Genomic DNA, 18,337 nt, shown 5'->3' on the forward strand with positions numbered 1-18,337 from the left:
CCTAACTGAGGCTTGGAGGAGGGTCATAGTGGGAGGAGCCAGTGCACACCAGGTAGTCTAAGATCTTTCTAGAGTGCCCAGCCTCCTTCGGAGCCCGCTATCCCCATGGTCCTTACGGAGTTCCCAGCATCCACTACGGACTACGAGAAATAGAATTACCGGTGAGTAAATTCTTATTATTTTCATCATCCCTCACACAGCTATAGGGATGGTCCAGGTGTAATGCTGCTTTGCAAATAATATGCTCCTAATGAGGGCCCTTGGCATTGTTCAGTACTAGGGTGGCCAATCCAGGGCCTCAGTGACCCCCCTTCTCAGACCCGCACTGCCCACAAAACTACTCACCATCCTCTGGGAGTGCAGGCGGGTTCACCTGCTGCAGACGGTGGGCAGCGAGGTGCAGTCCAGACAGCGCGGGCGGCTGGCGTCAGACTGGGCAGCGTGACCTCTGACTTCAGGTCACGCTGTGCAGTGCGCACAGCTGGAGGCAGAGGGAGCTGGAAGCTGAACATCGTCTGAGCCTCCTGAGGACGCTCAACGCGGCCTGGCATTGTAGAAACAAGGGAGCTTTCAAATCCCGAAATGCCCAGGATTGGAAGCTCCAATCCCGGGATTGAATGCCCGGCCAATTTTAGGCCTAAATCCCGGGATCCCAATCCCAATTTCCGGGATTGGCCACCCTATTCAGTACTTAGTAAAAGTTGCACAAGGGTATTAAAACCCACGAGTTCAAAGAGGACAGTGATCACGTTGCTCCAGAAACTGACAGCGAATGCTGGGAGCTGTAGTCCAACAAGAGCTATAGACTGGCAGGGAGTCTGATCACGATCTATGTGAGGGGTGATATGACTCATATACCGGGTGCAATCACTTCCTTCCGCCACAACTACCGCTTTAAATAGCTAGAGACATCTACACCTATCATTGAGAATACAGGGCACCGTATCTGCAGAAGGGCAAGTGCAGACATGTACACACACACACACACAGTCGCCCACAGGCACCCTCCTCACTACAAAGCAAGATAGATATGAAAATAAGATTTTACTTACCGATAAATCTATTTCTCGGAGTCCGTAGTGGATGCTGGGGTTCCTGAAAGGACCATGGAGAATAGCGGCTCCGCAGGAGACAGGGCACAAAAAGTAAAGCTTTCCGATCAGGTGGTGTGCACTGGCTCCTCCCCCTATGACCCTCCTCCAGACTCCAGTTAGGTACTGTGCCCGGACGAGCGTACACAATAAGGGAGGATTTTGAATCCCGGGTAAGACTCATACCAGCCACACCAATCACACCGTACAACTTGTGATCTAAACCCAGTTAACAGTATGATAACAGCGGAGCCTCTGAAAGATGGCTTCCTTTAACAATAACCCGAATTAGTTAACAATAACTATGTACAACTTATGCAGATAATCCGCACTTGGGATGGGCGCCCAGCATCCACTACGGACTCCGAGAAATAGATTTATCGGTAAGTAAAATCTTATTTTCTCTATCGTCCTAGTGGATGCTGGGGTTCCTGAAAGGACCATGGGGATTATACCAAAGCTCCCAAACGGGCGGGAGAGTGCGGATGACTCTGCAGCACCGAATGAGAGAACTCCAGGTCCTCCTTAGCCAGAGTACCAAATTTGTAAAATTTTACAAACGTGTTCTCCCCTGACCACGTAGCTGCTCGGCAAAGTTGTAATGCCGAGACCCCTCGGGCAGCCGCCCAAGATGAGCCCACCTTCCTTGTGGAGTGGGCCTTTACAGATTTAGGCTGTGGCAAGCCTGCCACAGAATGTGCAAGTTGGATTGTGCTACAGATCCAACGAGCAATCGTCTGCTTAGACGCAGGAGCACCCATCTTGTTGGGTGCATACAATATAAACAACGAGTCAGATTTTCTGACTCCAGCTGTCCTTGCAATATTTTTAATGCTCTGACAACGTCCAGTAACTTGGAGTCCTCCAAGTCACTTGTAGCCGCAGGCACTACAATAGGCTGGTTCAGATGAAATGCTGACACCACCTTAGGGAGAAAATGCGGACGAGTTCGCAGTTCTGCCCTGTCCGAATGGAAAATCAGATATGGGCTTTTGTAAGATAAAGCTGCCAATTCTGACACTCTCCTGGCAGAAGCCAGGGCTAGAAGCATGGTCACTTTCCATGTGAGATATTTCAAATCCACCTTTTTTAGTGGTTCAAACCAATGAGATTTTAGGAAGTCCAAAACCACATTTAGATCCCACGGTGCCACTGGAGGCACCACAGGAGGCTGTATATGCAGCACTCCCTTAACAAAGGTCTGGACTTCAGGGACTGAAGCCAATTCTTTTTGAAAGAAAATCGACAGGGCCGAAATTTGAACCTTAATAGATCCCAATTTGAGACCCATTGACAATCCTGATTGCAGGAAATGTAGGAATCGACCCAGTTGAAATTCCTCCGTCGGAGCACTCCGATCTTCGCACCACGCAACATATTTTCGCCAAATTCGGTGATAATGTTGCACGGTTACTTCCTTCCTTGCTTTAATCAAAGTAGGAATGACTTCTTCCGGCATGCCTCTTTCCTTTAGGATCCGGCGTTCAACCGCCATGCCGTCAAACGCAGCCGCGGTAAGTCTTGAAACAGACAGGGACCCTGCTGAAGCAAGTCCCTCCTTAGAGGTAGAGGCCACGGATCTTCCGTGATCATCTCTTGAAGTTCCGGGTACCAAGTCCTCCTTGGCCAATCCGGAACCACTAGTATCGTTCTTACGCCTCTTTGCCGTATAATTCTCAATACTTTTGGTATGAGAGGCAGAGGAGGAAACACATACACCGACTGGTACACCCAAGGCGTTACCAGCGCGTCCACAGCTATTGCCTGCGGATCTCTTGACCTGGCGCAATACCTGTCCAGTTTTTTGTTGAGGCGAGACGCCATCATGTCCACCATTGGTCTTTCCCAACGGGTTACCAGCATGTGGAAGACTTCTGGATGAAGTCCCCACTCTCCCGGGTGAAGATCGTGTCTGCTGAGGAAGTCTGCTTCCCAGTTGTCCACTCCCGGGATGAACACTGCTGACAGTGCTATCACATGATTCTCTGCCCAGCGAAGAATCCTTGCAGCTTCTGCCATTGCCCTCCTGCTTCTTGTGCCGCCCTGTCTGTTCACATGGGCGACTGCCGTGATGTTGTCCGACTGGATCAATACCGGTTTTCCCTGAAGCAGAGGTTCTGCCTGGTTTAGAGCATTGTATATTGCTCTTAGTTCCAGAATGTTTATGTGAAGAGACGTTTCCAGGCTCGTCCATACTCCCTGGAAGTTTCTTCCTTGTGTGACTGCTCCCCAGCCTCTCAGGCTGGCGTCCGTGGTCACCAGGATCCAATCCTGTATGCCGAATCTGCGGCCCTCCAATAGATGAGCACTCTGCAACCACCACAGAAGAGACACCCTTGTCCTTGGAGACAGGGTTATCCGTAGGTGCATCTGAAGATGCGACCCTGACCATTTGTCCAACAGATCCCTTTGGAAAATTCTTGCGTGGAATCTGCCGAATGGAATCGCTTCGTAAGAAGCCACCATTTTTCCCAGGACTCTTGTGCATTGATGTACAGACACCTTTCCTGGTTTTAGGAGGTTCCTGACAAGCTCGGATAACTCCTTGGCTTTTTCCTCCGGGAGAAAAACCTTTTTCTGAACCGTGTCCAGAATCATCCCTAGGAACAGCAGACGAGTTGTCGGCATTAACTGGGATTTTGGAATATTCAGAATCCACCCGTGCTGTTTTAGCACTTCTTGAGACAGTGCTAATCCCATCTCTAGCTGTTCTCTGGACCTCGCCCTTATTAGGAGATCGTCCAAGTATGGGATAATTAATACGCCTTTTCTTCGAAGAAGAATCATCATCTCGGCCATTACCTTTGTAAAGATCCGAGGTGCCGTGGACAATCCGAACGGCAGCGTCTGAAACTGATAGTGACAGTTTTGTACAACGAACCTGAGGTACCCCTGGTGTGAGGGGTAAATTGGAACGTGGAGATACGCATCCTTGATGTCCAAGGATACCATAAAGTTCCCCTCTTCCAGGTTCGCTATCACTGCTCTGAGTGACTCCATTTTGAACTTGAACTTCTTTATGTACAGGTTCAAGGACTTCAGATTTAGAATAGGCCTTACCGAGCCATCCGGCTTCGGTACCACAAAAAGAGTGGAATAATACCCCTTCCCTTGTTGCAGAAGAGGTACCTTGACTATCACCTGCTGAGAGTACAGCTTGTGAATGGCTTCCAACACCGTCTCCCTTTCGGAGGGGGACGTTGGTAAAGCAGACCTCAGGAAACGGCGAGGTGGATCTGTCTCTAATTCCAACCTGTATCCCTGAGATATTATCTGCAGGATCCAGGGATCTACTTGCGAGTGAGCCCACTGCGCGCTGTAATTTTTGAGACGACCGCCCACCGTCCCCGAGTCCGCTTGAGAAGCCCCAGCGTCATGCTGAGGCTTTTGTAGAAGCCGGGGAGGGCTTCTGATCCTGGGAAGGAGCTGCGTGTTGCTGTCTCTTCCCTCGACCTTTGCCTCGTGGCAAATATGAATAGCCCTTTGCTCTCTTATTTTTAAAGGAACGAAAGGGCTGCGGTTGAAAAGTCGGTGCCTTTTTCTGTTGGGGAGTGACTTGAGGTAGAAAGGTGGATTTCCCGGCTGTAGCCGTGGCCACCAAATCTGATAGACCGACTCCAAATAACTCCTCCCCCTTATACGGCAAAACTTCCATATGCCGTTTTGAATCCGCATCGCCTGTCCACTGTCGCGTCCATAAAGCTCTTCTGGCCGAAATGGACATAGCACTTACCCGTGATGCCAGTGTGCATATATCCCTCTGTGCATCACGCATATAAAGAAATGCATCCTTTATTTGTTCTAACGACAGTAGAATATTGTCCCTGTCCAGGGTATCAATATTTTCAATCAGGGATTCTGACCAAACTACCCCCGCACTGCCCATCCAGGCAGTTGCTACAGCTGGTCGTAGTATAACACCTGCATGTGTGTATATACTTTTTTGGATATTTTCCATCCTCCTATCTGATGGATCTTTAAGTGCGGCCGTCTCAGGAGAGGGTAACGCCACTTGTTTAGATAAGCGTGTTAGCGCCTTGTCCACCCTAGGAGGTGTTTCCCAGCGCTCCCTAACCTCTGGCGGGAAAGGGTATAATGCCAATAATTTCTTTGAAATTATCAGCTTTTTATCAGGGGCAACCCACGCTTCATTACACACGTCATTTAGTTCTTCCGATTCAGGAAAAACTATAGGTAGTTTTTTCATACCCCACATAATACCCTGTTTAGTGGTACCTGTAGTATCAGCTAAATGTAACGCCTCCTTCATTGCCAAAATCATATAACGTGTGGCCCTACTGGAAAATACGGTTGATTCGTCACCGTCACCACTGGAGTCATCGCCTGTGTCTGGGTCTGTGTCGACCGACTGAGGCAAAGGGCGTTTCACAGCCCCTGACGGTGTTTGAGTCGCCTGGACAGGCACTAATTGATTGTCCGGCCGTCTCATGTCGTCAAACGACTGCTTTAGCGTGTTGACACTATCCCGTAGTTCCATAAATAAAGGCATCCATTCTGGTGTCGACCCCCTAGGAGGTGACATCCCCATATTTGGCAATTGCTCCGCCTCCACACCAATATCGTCCTCATACATGTCGACACACACGTACCGACACACAGCAGACACACAGGGAATGCTCCTAATGAAGACAGGACCCACTAGCCCTTTGGGGAGACAGAGGGAGAGTTTGCCAGCACACACCAAAAGCGCTATATATATATCAGGGATAGCCTTATAATAAGTGCTCCCCTATAGCTGCTTTGTTATATAAAAATATCGCCATAAATTTGCCCCCCCTCTCTGTTTTACCCTGTTTCTGTAGTGCAGTGCAGGGGAGAGACCTGGGAGCCGTCCTGACCAGCGGAGCTGTGAGAGGAAATGGCGCCGTGTGCTGAGGAGATAGGCCCCGCCCCTTTTCCGGCGGGCTCGTCTCCCGCTATTTTGAGAAATCAGGCAGGGGTTAAATATCTCCATATAGCCTCTAGGGCTATATGTGAGGTATTTTTAGCCTTTATAGGTACTCATTTTGCCTCCCAGGGCGCCCCCCTCCCAGCGCCCTGCACCCTCAGTGACTGCCGTGTGAAGTGTGCTGAGAGGAAAATGGCGCACAGCTGCAGTGCTGTGCGCTACCTTTAGAAGACTGCAGGAGTCTTCAGCCGCCGATTCTGGACCTCTTCTGTCTTCAGCATCTGCAAGGGGGCCGGCGGCGCGGCTCCGGTGACCATCCAGGCTGTACCTGTGATCGTCCCTCTGGAGCTTGATGTCCAGTAGCCAAGAAGCCAATCCATCCTGCACGCAGGTGAGTTGACTCCTTCTCCCCTCAGTCCCTCGCTGCAGTGATCCTGTTGCCAGCAGGAATCACTGTAACATAAAAAACCTAGCTAAACTTTCTCTAAGCAGCTCTTTAGGAGAGCCACCTAGATTGCACCCTTCTCGGCCGGGCACAAAAATCTAACTGGAGTCTGGAGGAGGGTCATAGGGGGAGGAGCCAGTGCACACCACCTGATCGGAAAGCTTTACTTTTTGTGCCCTGTCTCCTGCGGAGCCGCTATTCTCCATGGTCCTTTCAGGAACCCCAGCATCCACTAGGACGATAGAGAAATTGCATTGGCGTAGCAGTGAAATAGTTAAGTACAGAGTTCTTGCACAGCATGCAAGGTTCCGTATGGCAGTGTGCAGCATACGTTATGGATGTGATAAAGGCATAGGCTGCTAATCATACACAGCAAGCAGACGTGTCCCGACACATATAGAGGAGCATGCACAGGCACACAAATACATACGGAGACATGCACAGACATATCGACCACAAGAAACGTGGACACAATATAATCACCTGGGCTGCACATAGGTTTGGTTCATGCAAACCGCCAGGAGTGGAATGGCTGCATACCAATGTTATCCGGGGGACCGATGGTCTGTATGTTTGATACTCGGAACATATGCATAAAGAGGGGACTATAGAGGGGGGCTGTGTGCATCCCACCCAAACCACCTACCCCCCCCCCCCCCCCGGCGTTTCATCTGATGATGTTTGTGCTCATAAACATCACTGACTTGCTCCGTCCTGGCCACTGGAGCAGTAGAACAATGAACCCAGTCACTGATATCTACCCGACAGCTAGACATGACTCTACACAGATGCCGTAGAGCACTTTGTAAACCCATCCTGACGTCTGTATCCTGAATATGTTCAGAATTCCTCCCTTATCGAAGTGATTTGTTTTTTTTTGCCTAATATCCATTTATTCAATGATGTGAATATAGAGACTCTCCCTAGGACATAAGCATGGAGTATATATATGCCTAAACATACACAGGAAACTTTCCAGCACACATATCCCTCCAAGAACATGTTCAGACACATTTCCATGCTCGTATGCAGATAGGGACATGTACCCACACACCCGTGTACACACAAGCAAGGCTTAGCGCACACACCCACGCAGACTGCAAAAATAGCTACAAATGACAATTGTACGTTTATGGGCAGGTCAGCATAGGATGGGGAGATACAGTGACACACAAGGCAACACCACAGATTCCACCTACATCCAGAACACATTTCACATGCCCAGATTCACCAGCAGACAAGGCGCCCAGCCGATCTCCTACACGTCCACCTACGCCTTTCACTCACACGTTCTCACCCCCTCAAGTCACTGCACCATCTGACTGCCAACAATTCCTGCAGAGGGTGCAACACTCTGTACACCATCCATACCCAGATACCCCACTGCCTGCAGGGATCTGTATCTCCCCAGTCTGTTATTCCAGTCAGGCTGCAACCAGAAATCGTATTATCCTGTTATTTATATGTATAATATTACCAACTGGAATAGTGGGGGAGGGGTGACCCAAACATCCATTGCTGCAATACTGCCAACATATTAAAGGTAACCTTAGCATGGCATGTGATAAATGCAATAGATACATTGTACACCTTATACGCTATAGTATAGTTCTCTAACCTCACCGACTTACACTACACTAGTGTTCATCATAGCCCCATATACACTACACTGGTGTTCATCATAGCCCCATATACACTACACTGGTGTTCATCATAGCCCCATATACACTACACTGGTGTTCATCATAGCCCCATATACACTACACTGGTGTTCATCATAGCCCCATATACACTACACTGGTGTTCATCATAGCCCCATATACACTACACTGGTGTTCATCATAGCCCCAAATACACTACACTGGTGTTCATCATAGCCCCAAATACACTACACTGGTGTTCATCATAGCCCCATATACACTACACTAGTGTTCATCATAGCCCCATATACACTACACTGGTGTTCATCATAGCCCCATATACACTACACTGGTGTTCATCATAGCCCCATATACACTACACTGGTGTTCATCATAGCCCCATATACACTACACTAGTGTTTATCCTTGCCCCCTTACACACCAGTGTTAATCCTTGCCCCCACATACACTACACTGGTGTCCATCCTTGCCCCAATATACACTACGCTAGCGTTTGTTAATACTTTAGCTACTCACCTGCTTACCATCTGTAATGTGTACCGAGATCTGTGGTGCTAATAGTTACTTGTGTCCTGTTTATGTTTTGGTTACAGTCATGTTCTGTTTTACCCTGTTATGACCCCCCACTTACACTATACTAGTGTGTATAACCGCCCCACTACTGACACTATACTAGTGCTCAGCATCACCGCCCCACTACCTACACTATACTAGTGCTCAGCATCACCGCCCCACTACTGACACTATACTAGTGCTCAGCATCACCGCCCCACTACTGACACTAAACTAGTGCTCAGCATAACCGCCCCACTACTGACACTATACTAGTGCTCAGCATCACCGCCCCACTACCTACACTATACTAGTGCTCAGCATCACCGCCCCACTACCTACACTATACTAGTGCTCAGCATCACCGCCCCACTACCTACACTATACTAGTGCTCAGCATAACCGCCCCACTACTGACACTATACTAGTGTTCTGCATCACCGCCCCACTACTGACACTATACTAGTGCTCAGCATCACCACCCCACTACCTACACTATACTAGTGCTCAGCATCACCGCCCCACAACCTACACTATACTAGTGCTCAGCATCACCGCCCCACTACCTACACTATACTAGTGCTCAGCATCACCGCCCCACTACTGACACTATACTAGTGTTCTGCACAACTGTCCCACTACTGACACTATACTAGTGTTCTGCACAACTGTCCCACTACTGACACTATACTAGTGTTCTGCACAACTGTCCCACTACTGACACTATACTAGTGTTCTGCACAACTGTCCCACTACTGACACTATACTAGTGTTCTGCACAACTGTCCCACTACTGACACTATACTAGTGTTCTGCACAACTGTCCCACTACTGACACTATACTAGTGTTCTGCACAACTGTCCCACTACTGACACTATACTAGTGTTCTGCACAACTGTCCCACTACTGACACTATACTAGTGTTCTGCACAACTGTCCCACTACTGACACTATACTAGTGTTCTGCACAACTGTCCCCCTACTGACACTATACTAGTGTTCTGCACAACTGTCCCACTACTGACACTATACTAGTGTTTTGCATAACCACCCCACTACTGACAGAATACTAGTGTTCAGCATAACTGTCCCACTACTGACACTATACTAGTGTTCTGCATAACCGCCCCACTACCGACACTATACTAGTGTTCTGCATAACCGCCCCACTACTAACACTATACTAGTGTTCAGCATAACTGTCCCACTACTGACACTACACTAGTGTTCTGCATAACCGCCCACTACTAACACTATACTAGTGTTTTGCATAACCACCCCACTACTAACACTATACTAGTGTTCAGCATAACTGTCCCACTACTGACACTATACTAGTGTTTTGCATAACCACCCCACTACTAACACTATACTAGTGTTCAGCATAACTGTCCCACTACTGACACTATACTAGTGTTCTGCATAACCGCCCACTACTGACACTATACTAGTGTTTTGCATAACCACCCCACTACTAACACTATACTAGTGTTCAGCATAACTGTACCACTACTGACACTATACTAGTGTTCTGCATAACCGCCCACTACTGACACTATACTAGTGTTTTGCATAACCACCCCACTACTAACACTATACAAGTGTTCAGCATAACTGTCCCACTACTGACACTATACTAGTGTTCTGCATAACCGCCCCACTACCGACACTATACTAGTGTTTTGCATAACCACCCCACTACTGACAGAATACTAGTGTTCAGCATAACTGTTCCACTACCGACACTATACTAGTGTTCTGCATAACCGCCCCACTACCGACACTATACTAGTGTTCTGCATAACCGCCCCACTACCGACAGAATACTAGTGTTCAGCATAACTGTTCCACTACCGACACTATACTAGTGTTCAGCATAACTGTCCCACTACTGACACTATACTAATGTTCTGCATAACCGCCCCACTACCGACACTAGACTAGTGTTCTGCAGAACACACACACAGTTTACACTACTATAATATTTAATCTGCACAATTACCTACAATTTTCACCTGGTGTCAGGACACACAGGGCAAGTGCAAAACCCACACACGTTGCGATCACACTGCGCCCAGTACAGAATGATGATGCTGTAAGTAGAGTGGACATGATCTGCCCAGACTGAGGCTATCTGCAGGCATGTATGACTATCCATAAAGCAAAGTTAACTCTCAACATCCTGCAATCTAGTAACACTGCAAACATTAACCCGTTCCGTAGCCAAGACAAAGGCTGCGTGCATTATGTGAGTTGTGTATTTGTTTGCTCTCGGTTGCAGTTGTGTAATAACTCAGACAAGCGAGATGGCCGAGTGGGCAACTCCCACTTTCTTTGCCACATGGCACCATACGGCTTATATCCTGGATAATGTGGGCCGGGTTACATAGTAGCACTCTACAATGAGTGGTATCTTGCAGCTCAGAGTGGAATAATGTGAGGAATAACGCCATAAGAATGACATTATATCCACACCGCTGTATTCAGCCATGAAAGAGACTCCTAATGGGGGAAGATCAATATTGCATTGATCCCACAACGTACTACCTGTGCCCGAATAAACGTAGATAAAGACATTAAACCATCCCATCCCCCCTTTATTATAAATTCCAACCAAATATTTGCTGACGTGACATAACTTCCTAGCTCAAAAGTTACAATGTCCTTCCTGCACCAAACTTTATGCCTGATCTTCGTGCTCCCAAACCCAGCCCACCGAGCAGCTCTCATCTAAATGCGAAACGCATTATCCAAAGCCACTCTTCCCCATTCCTCCCAGCAAAGACATCCCTGACTGCCATACACAACGCGCGGAAGGCTCCCCTCTGCTCCACAACAAAAGAGGGAGGGTTTTTTTCTTTCACAGTGGCAAATCAATTACACAAAGACCGAACCATTGTCTCCAACAATCAGAGGTAGCAGCTCTCGCCTGGCCCCAGCACGGTGCACCCTAATATTACATAGAGGTACATATAAATATATTAGGGTGCTCTGTGGCAGGGCACAGCTGCCACACACACTATGTATATATATATATATATATATATATATATATATACACATACATACACACACACACACAGCATTAAGGGGGGCTAGTAAGTCCCAGAGCATTGTGCAGATCTCCCCTGACACCCCCTTCTTCCACCAGCGTATTTGCAGGGACCCCCCCCAGCTGGGGGTGCTGCTGCTCTGTGGAGGGGTCAGCACACAGGATCCCATGCACACTCACAGGCTGGGTCAGGACAGAAGTCTGTGCACACACAAGAACACACTCAGGCAGTGAGCAGACACAGAGCTGGATGCAGGGGGCAGTGCACCACAGAGGAACATCCAGGCTGTGGGCTGAGAGGAGAAGCCCTAGGTGACCGGAGGGGAGCCGCGGACACTCACCTGGCCCTCACCCACGGACATCCACACACTGCTGCCTGGCCCCCTTACTCCAGGAGACAAAATGGTGAATGAAGCAGGAACAGCTGGAGGAGGCGACCAATCACAGCCCACAACTAGCCCAGTGACAGATCCAGCAGCCAATGGGAGGCCACCTGTCATCCCCAAAGGGGCGGAGCAGACTGACAAGAGGAGAAAAGCTTGAGCAACACGTACAGTAACCAATCAGACGTAGCTAACTGGGGAAGGGAGGCGGAGATACGCTAATAATAGGTGACTGGCAGGTACAGTAGCCAATGGAGAGCACGGAAAGGTGTGGCCACAGCCTACCAACCACAGTGAGAGATTAAGTGCCTTGTTTATCAAGAGCGGAGTCTGCCGCAGGGCCTGACGGGAGTTGTAGTTCGACAGAGAAAAGGTTCGCCTAGACAGCAGCCTAAAACTACTTGGTAAAGAACTACAACTACCAGTAAGTGCAACGAGGAGAGGCTGATGTGAGGCGAGGGGCGGAAGAAGTGCAGGGATCTCTCCTCTGGCTGTGCGGGGCATTGAGTTCGGAAATCAGTCAGGCTGTAACAGAGAGCCCCATAGCAGCTGCTGGGAGCGGTTACAAAGTCACTCACCCCTCTTTCCCCTCTCCCGGCTCTTCATGAGATACCGGCAGCTCCAGTCGTTTCTTCCCACACACACACAGCAACAGCAAGAGCCCGTCGGGATTGACCAATCAGCTTCACCCCTTGGCAATGGCGTCATCGTACGGAGGGCGGGGCCTCGCTCGTGGTGGACCCACACTGCCCGACCCGGCAACGCCCCCCTTCGCCCCCTCCCCTCTGTCGGCGCGTGCCGGGGGATGGTTGCTAGCTGATGTCACCGCCGCGGCGGGGTATTGGCTGATCGGGGAAGAAGCGGCAGCCAATAGCGCTGGGCGGCGGTGACGTCGACGAGCGTGTTGCCATCAAACTGGAAGGAGTGGGCGTGACCCGGCGGGCAGTGAAGGACCGTTACACACGGAAGGGGCGGGGTCTGTCGGAGCCAATAGACTCGTAGCGAGTGAACATTCAGCCAATGGCTGGAGGGCAGGAGGAAACTTTTGTAACATTGAGCTGGAGTTCTTTAACCTGTTGGCTGCCGGTTGCGGTGTTTGGCAGAGCGGTGACTACTTTGTACAGCAACAGCTGAGCCACCCAGGCTTCAGCAAGGGCTGGCAGAGTGTGCTGGGACTTGTAGTTCAACAGCTGCTGTTATATATAAATTCCAGTTGTGTAGTTCCAGAGCGAGGCCATGACAATGGCCGCTTTAGAGACGCCCCATGGCTAGTGGCATCGCCGATGGTTGGGCGTTGCATTTGCGCAGTGAAACGGGCGTCAGCAGCCATCCGATGAGACATCGGAAAGAAGCATGCCATGGTAGCGCACAATCAAATGGAAAAATCATATCTATTAGGTCTGGAACATCGATGGTTGCCAACCACTGGTTTGCAGTGGCATCCCTAGGCCTATATACTGTAGCCGCCTGGCTGGAGGTGAAACTCCCTTCCTGATACCCAAATGTGGCAACTTGGGTACATTCTTTGAATGAACAGCCCCCATAATGCACACCGCAGTTTTCCACTCCCCTAAAACTACCTTTGAAATACTGGGTGCACCACCATAGTACGTGTGTACTGCACTCTGCTGTAATACGCAGAGCTCAGGATTAGGGATAGCAAAAGACAATAAGTGGCTTGACACTGATGATATATGGTTTTGCCATTGATGGCGGAGGTCCAGTGGTTCTTCAGCATTGATAACATAGAGCCCAGCAATTCATTTTTTTCTTGTTGGCCCTGGGACACAACCTAGCCCCGCCCCCACCTTGTCCCACTGCTGGTTTGTAATACAGCAGGGATTTCCATCAGTAGGCAAAATTATTGCTGTTTCCCCATTTATGGTTTTATATCATTATGGTTAACCACCAACTATACCATCGATGGTTACCATTAATGACTGACCCACCGATTTGCCATCCCTACTCAGGATATACCTTCTGGGGTCACTGAGATGTGTTGTACCTGTTCTAGTAGGCGTGGTCACAGCTACACTCCACTGTGTTCTGATTCCATGGTGCGCAGATAGGGAAGTGGTTGTAGCATCATGAGGGATGGTGCACTTCTGGTCTCCCCTCAGCATTCCTGTTCAGCCCTGTTACCACATGGCCATATGAGTCAGAGTAGAGCCACCATTATCACCACCTCATATGGTAGATAGACCGACCCTTCTTATACTGATGGTGTCATTCACGATCGATTACCCTTCGTCTTCTATATGGTTCGTGGTACAAAAACTTTACAGTATAAATGTCTGCATTAAAGGACTGGGGGCTGCATAGACTTTAAAGGTTTAGGGAATTTAACAGCTTTAACTTCATTTTAATTCCAAATTTATTTTTTGCCATTATTATTATTATTATCCTTTATTTATATGGCGCCACAAGGGTTCCGCAGCGCCCAATTACAGAGTGCATAAATAATCAAACAGGAAAACAGCAACTTACAGTTGATGACAGTATAGGACAAGTACAGGGTAAATAAACATAGTTACATCAGCAGATGACACTGGAATAAGTATCAGGTGGCAGAAGACTGCTGGAGTTGATGCAGTTGAAGATTATTAAAGTAAGAAAGGATAAGCACATGAGGGAAGAGGGCCCTGCTCGTGAGAGCTAACATTCTAAAGGTGAGGGGTAGACAGACAGGGGTGACACAGATTGGGTACATAGAGAGTGTGGAACAGAGGGTTAGGATGAGATTTGGCTGGGTTTGGTAAAGAAGTGGGTCTTGAGAGCCCGTTTGAAGTTTTGTAGAGAGGTGGAGAGTCTGAGGGGGAGAGGTAGGGAATTCCAGAGAAGTGGTGCAGCACGCGAAAAATCTTGGAGGTAGGAGTGGGAGGAGGTAATCCGCAGGCAGCAGAGTCGTCGTGCATTAGCAGAGCGAAGAGGACGGCTGGGCACGGCCGTAACTAGGGGGGGCTAGGGGGTCACGTGCCCCAGGCGCTGTACTTGAGAGGGCGCCGAAAACTCCCCCAGCCAGCTGCTCCTCCGCGCCGCCGCACCCCCCCCTCGCGATCACTTTCTTCCGCCGCGCACACCGGACTCCTGCCGCCACGATCACCTTCGCTGCTGCTGCAAACCACTGAATGCCCGCGCCTCCCTCTGCTCAAGTCCATGGTAGCGCCTCCTGCATACCCACCCATCTGCCTGCCTGCCAGCACCTCCCAGACCTACAGTATGCAGCAGGCAGCCATCCGGAGCAGAGAACGGGACAACACAGCCGGCGACCAGTTCACCTCATCCTCCTGGCCTGGGCTGAGGCAAGTGGACAATGTGAGGGGGATGGCCAGGCAGAAGGAGCAGCCTTCTTATATATGTAAATACAGAATATATATATATATATATATATCAGGGGTGCGGCACTTACAGCGTCTTAAGCAGAGCATTAATGATGGCACAGTCACCAAGTTAGTAATCGTTTCAATCTATATTTTAGATTTTCGTCAGGATAATGACTGTGCCATCATTATTGCTCTGATTAAGTTGCCATGAGTGCCGCACCTCTGCTATATACTGTTTATCTTATTGTGGGGGCAACAGACGTGTGTATGTGTGTATATATATATATATATATATATATATATATATATATAATCCTGAACATAGGCCGGCACTCCTCAATGTCGCTATAGGTGCTCCGGTGCCCTCTGTTGTAGGCATGAGGTATGTACAGAAGAACAAAAAGTGGCGGCACTCAGTCTGCTTAAATGGCAGATCACGTGTATTTAAAACACATATTTAGAACACCGGTGTATGTGACTATCTGTTATTACTCAGTTTTGTATTATCACAGTTGTTTCCAATTCTAAAGCGCAATGGAATTTGCTGTGATATATAAGAAACTGATAATAAATAATAAAGGTGTCCATGGAGATTATAAAGTATGCACCAGTAGAGACATGGGCCCTCATTCCGAGTTGTTCGCTCGGTATTTTTCATCGCATCGCAGTGAAAATCCGCTTAGTACGCATGCGCAATGTTCGCACTGCGACTGCGCCAAGTAACTTTACTATGAAGAAAGTATTTTTACTCACGGCTTTTTCTTCGCTCCGGCGATCGTAATGTGATTGACAGGAAATGGGTGTTACTGGGCGGAAACACGGCGTTTCAGGGGCGTGTGGCTGAAAACGCTACCGTTTCCGGAAAAAACGCAGGAGTGGCCGGGGAAACGGTGGGAGTGCCTGGGCGAACGCTGGGTGTGTTTGTGACGTCAACCAGGAACGACAAGCACTGAAATGATCGCACAGGCAGAGTAAGTCTGGAGCTACTCTGAAACTGCTAACTCGTTTGTAATCGCAATATTGCGCGTACGTCGGTCGCAATTTTAAGAAGCTAAGATTCACTCCCAGTAGGCGGCGGCTTAGCGTGTGTAACTCTGCTACATTCGCCTTGCGAGCGAACAACTCGGAATGAGGGCCTTGGGAAGGAAACTGACGGTGTAACAAAAAACACTAAGGACACAGATTTTCAAAAATGTAATGTAACTAAACCACAAGTAAAAGTACTGTAGGACTATTCTTAACGTTACTATTTTCCTCCAGCTACTGGGGGTAATTCCAAGTTGATCGCAGCAGGAAATTTTTTAGCAGTTGGGCAAAACCATGTGCACTGCAGGGGAAGCAGATTTAACATGTGCAGAGAGAGTTAGATTTGGGTGGGGTGTGTTCAATCTGCAATCTAATTTGCAGTGTAAAAATAAAGCAGCCAGTATTTACCCTGCACAGAAATAAAATAACCCACCCAAATCTAACTCTCTCTGCACATGTTACATCTGCCCCACCTGCAGTGCACATGGTTTTGCCCAACTGCTAAAAAATTTCCTGCTGCGATCAACTTGGAATTACCCCCATTGCACAATAGCAATGATATTGCAGCTGCCTGATAGTAAGTCCTGTTCGTATTTTCACAGCAGCCGTTCAGCAAGGATTTTGGCTTCGAAAAGTAGCACATCTGCCCTCTTGTGGCGACAACTCCAAATATGAAACTTTGTTCTAAATAAGTGTTCAGCTTGTATATATGTATCAAAAATATTAATGGTAGCACAGCAGAAAAATAAGTATAATCCATGACAGCTTTGTTCTTATGCTTCAAAAAATTATAATAAGTTATTCAGGCTTGTCAAATATACCAGTATGACCAGGGGCGCAGCCAGAACTTTGTAAGCCCTATAGCAGGGCTGGCCAAACCGGTCCTCGAGATCTACCAACAGTTCATGTTTTCCAGGCCTCCAGGAGATCTGTAGAATTGTCAGTTAGGAATGAATGCAGCACATCTTAATTAGTAATGACTACACCTGTGCACCAGCTAGGTGATCTGGAAAATGTGAACCGTTGGTAGATCTCGAGGACCGGTTTGGCCAGCCCTGCCCTATAGCCACATTGTGAAGGGGCTCCAGTCCCAATGCTTCCTTCTAGAGCACAGGTTCTCAAACTCGGTCCTCAGGACCCCACACAGTGCATGTTTTGCAGGTCTCCACACAGAATCGCAAGTGAAATAATTAGCTCCACCTGTGGACCTTTTAAAATGTGTCAGTGAGTAATTAATACACCTGTGCACCTGCTGGGTTACCTGCAAAACATGCACTGTGTGGGGTCCTGAGGACCGAGTTTGAGAACCTCTGTTCTAGAGACAACTCTCCACAGCAGATGTTAATTTTATGTCCCATAATAGAACCCTAGTTCATGTTCTGACCCATATTAGTGTAAAAGAGTCCCCAGAAAAAATAAGATTTTAAACCTACCGGTAAATCTTTTTCTCTTAGTCCGTAGAGGATGCTGGGGACTCCCTAAGGACCATGGGGTATAGACGGGCTCCGCAGGAGACATGAACACTATAAAGAACTTTAGATGGGTGTGCACTGGCTCCTCCCTCTATGCCCCTCCTCCAGACCTCAGTTAGAGAACTGTGCCCAGAGGAGACGGACAGTACGAGGAAAGGATTTTTGTTAATCCAAGGGCAAGATTCACACCAACCCACACCATCCACACCGTATAACCTGGAATATACATACCCAGTTAACAGTATGAACAAAACAGCATCAGCCAAAGACTGATCTCAACTGTAACATAACCCTTATGTGTCACAACTGAGGGCCTGAGCTGACGGGAGGAAGCCTCAGTAGTAGGGGCTGAGGTAAAACTAAACTTGGGAGGTTTAATCAGACCCCTAGACATGTAAGTATAATGTAGAAGGATTGCCCGA

General features: G+C 48.5%; 1 protein-coding gene across 6 annotated transcripts in view; it reads right to left on the reverse strand.

Annotated features, from left to right (window-relative positions):
- Window positions 1–12,897, reverse strand: part of CIC (capicua transcriptional repressor) — a 194,244-nt gene extending 181,347 nt beyond the window's left edge. For 3 of the 6 annotated variants that reach the window (XM_063942347.1, XM_063942345.1, XM_063942346.1), the window contains exon 1: window positions 12,673–12,897. The gene's annotated coding sequence lies outside the window, so the exon portion shown is untranslated. Of the gene's footprint in view, window positions 1–12,052; window positions 12,164–12,672 lie in introns of those variants that run through there. The other 3 variants (XM_063942348.1, XM_063942343.1, XM_063942344.1) reach the window with 2 other exon arrangements.
- Between the last annotated feature and the right edge of the window lie 5,440 nt (window positions 12,898–18,337).

Source organism: Pseudophryne corroboree, chromosome 10 (genome assembly GCF_028390025.1).
Source record: "Pseudophryne corroboree isolate aPseCor3 chromosome 10, aPseCor3.hap2, whole genome shotgun sequence".
Taxonomy (NCBI): domain Eukaryota; kingdom Metazoa; phylum Chordata; class Amphibia; order Anura; family Myobatrachidae; genus Pseudophryne; species Pseudophryne corroboree.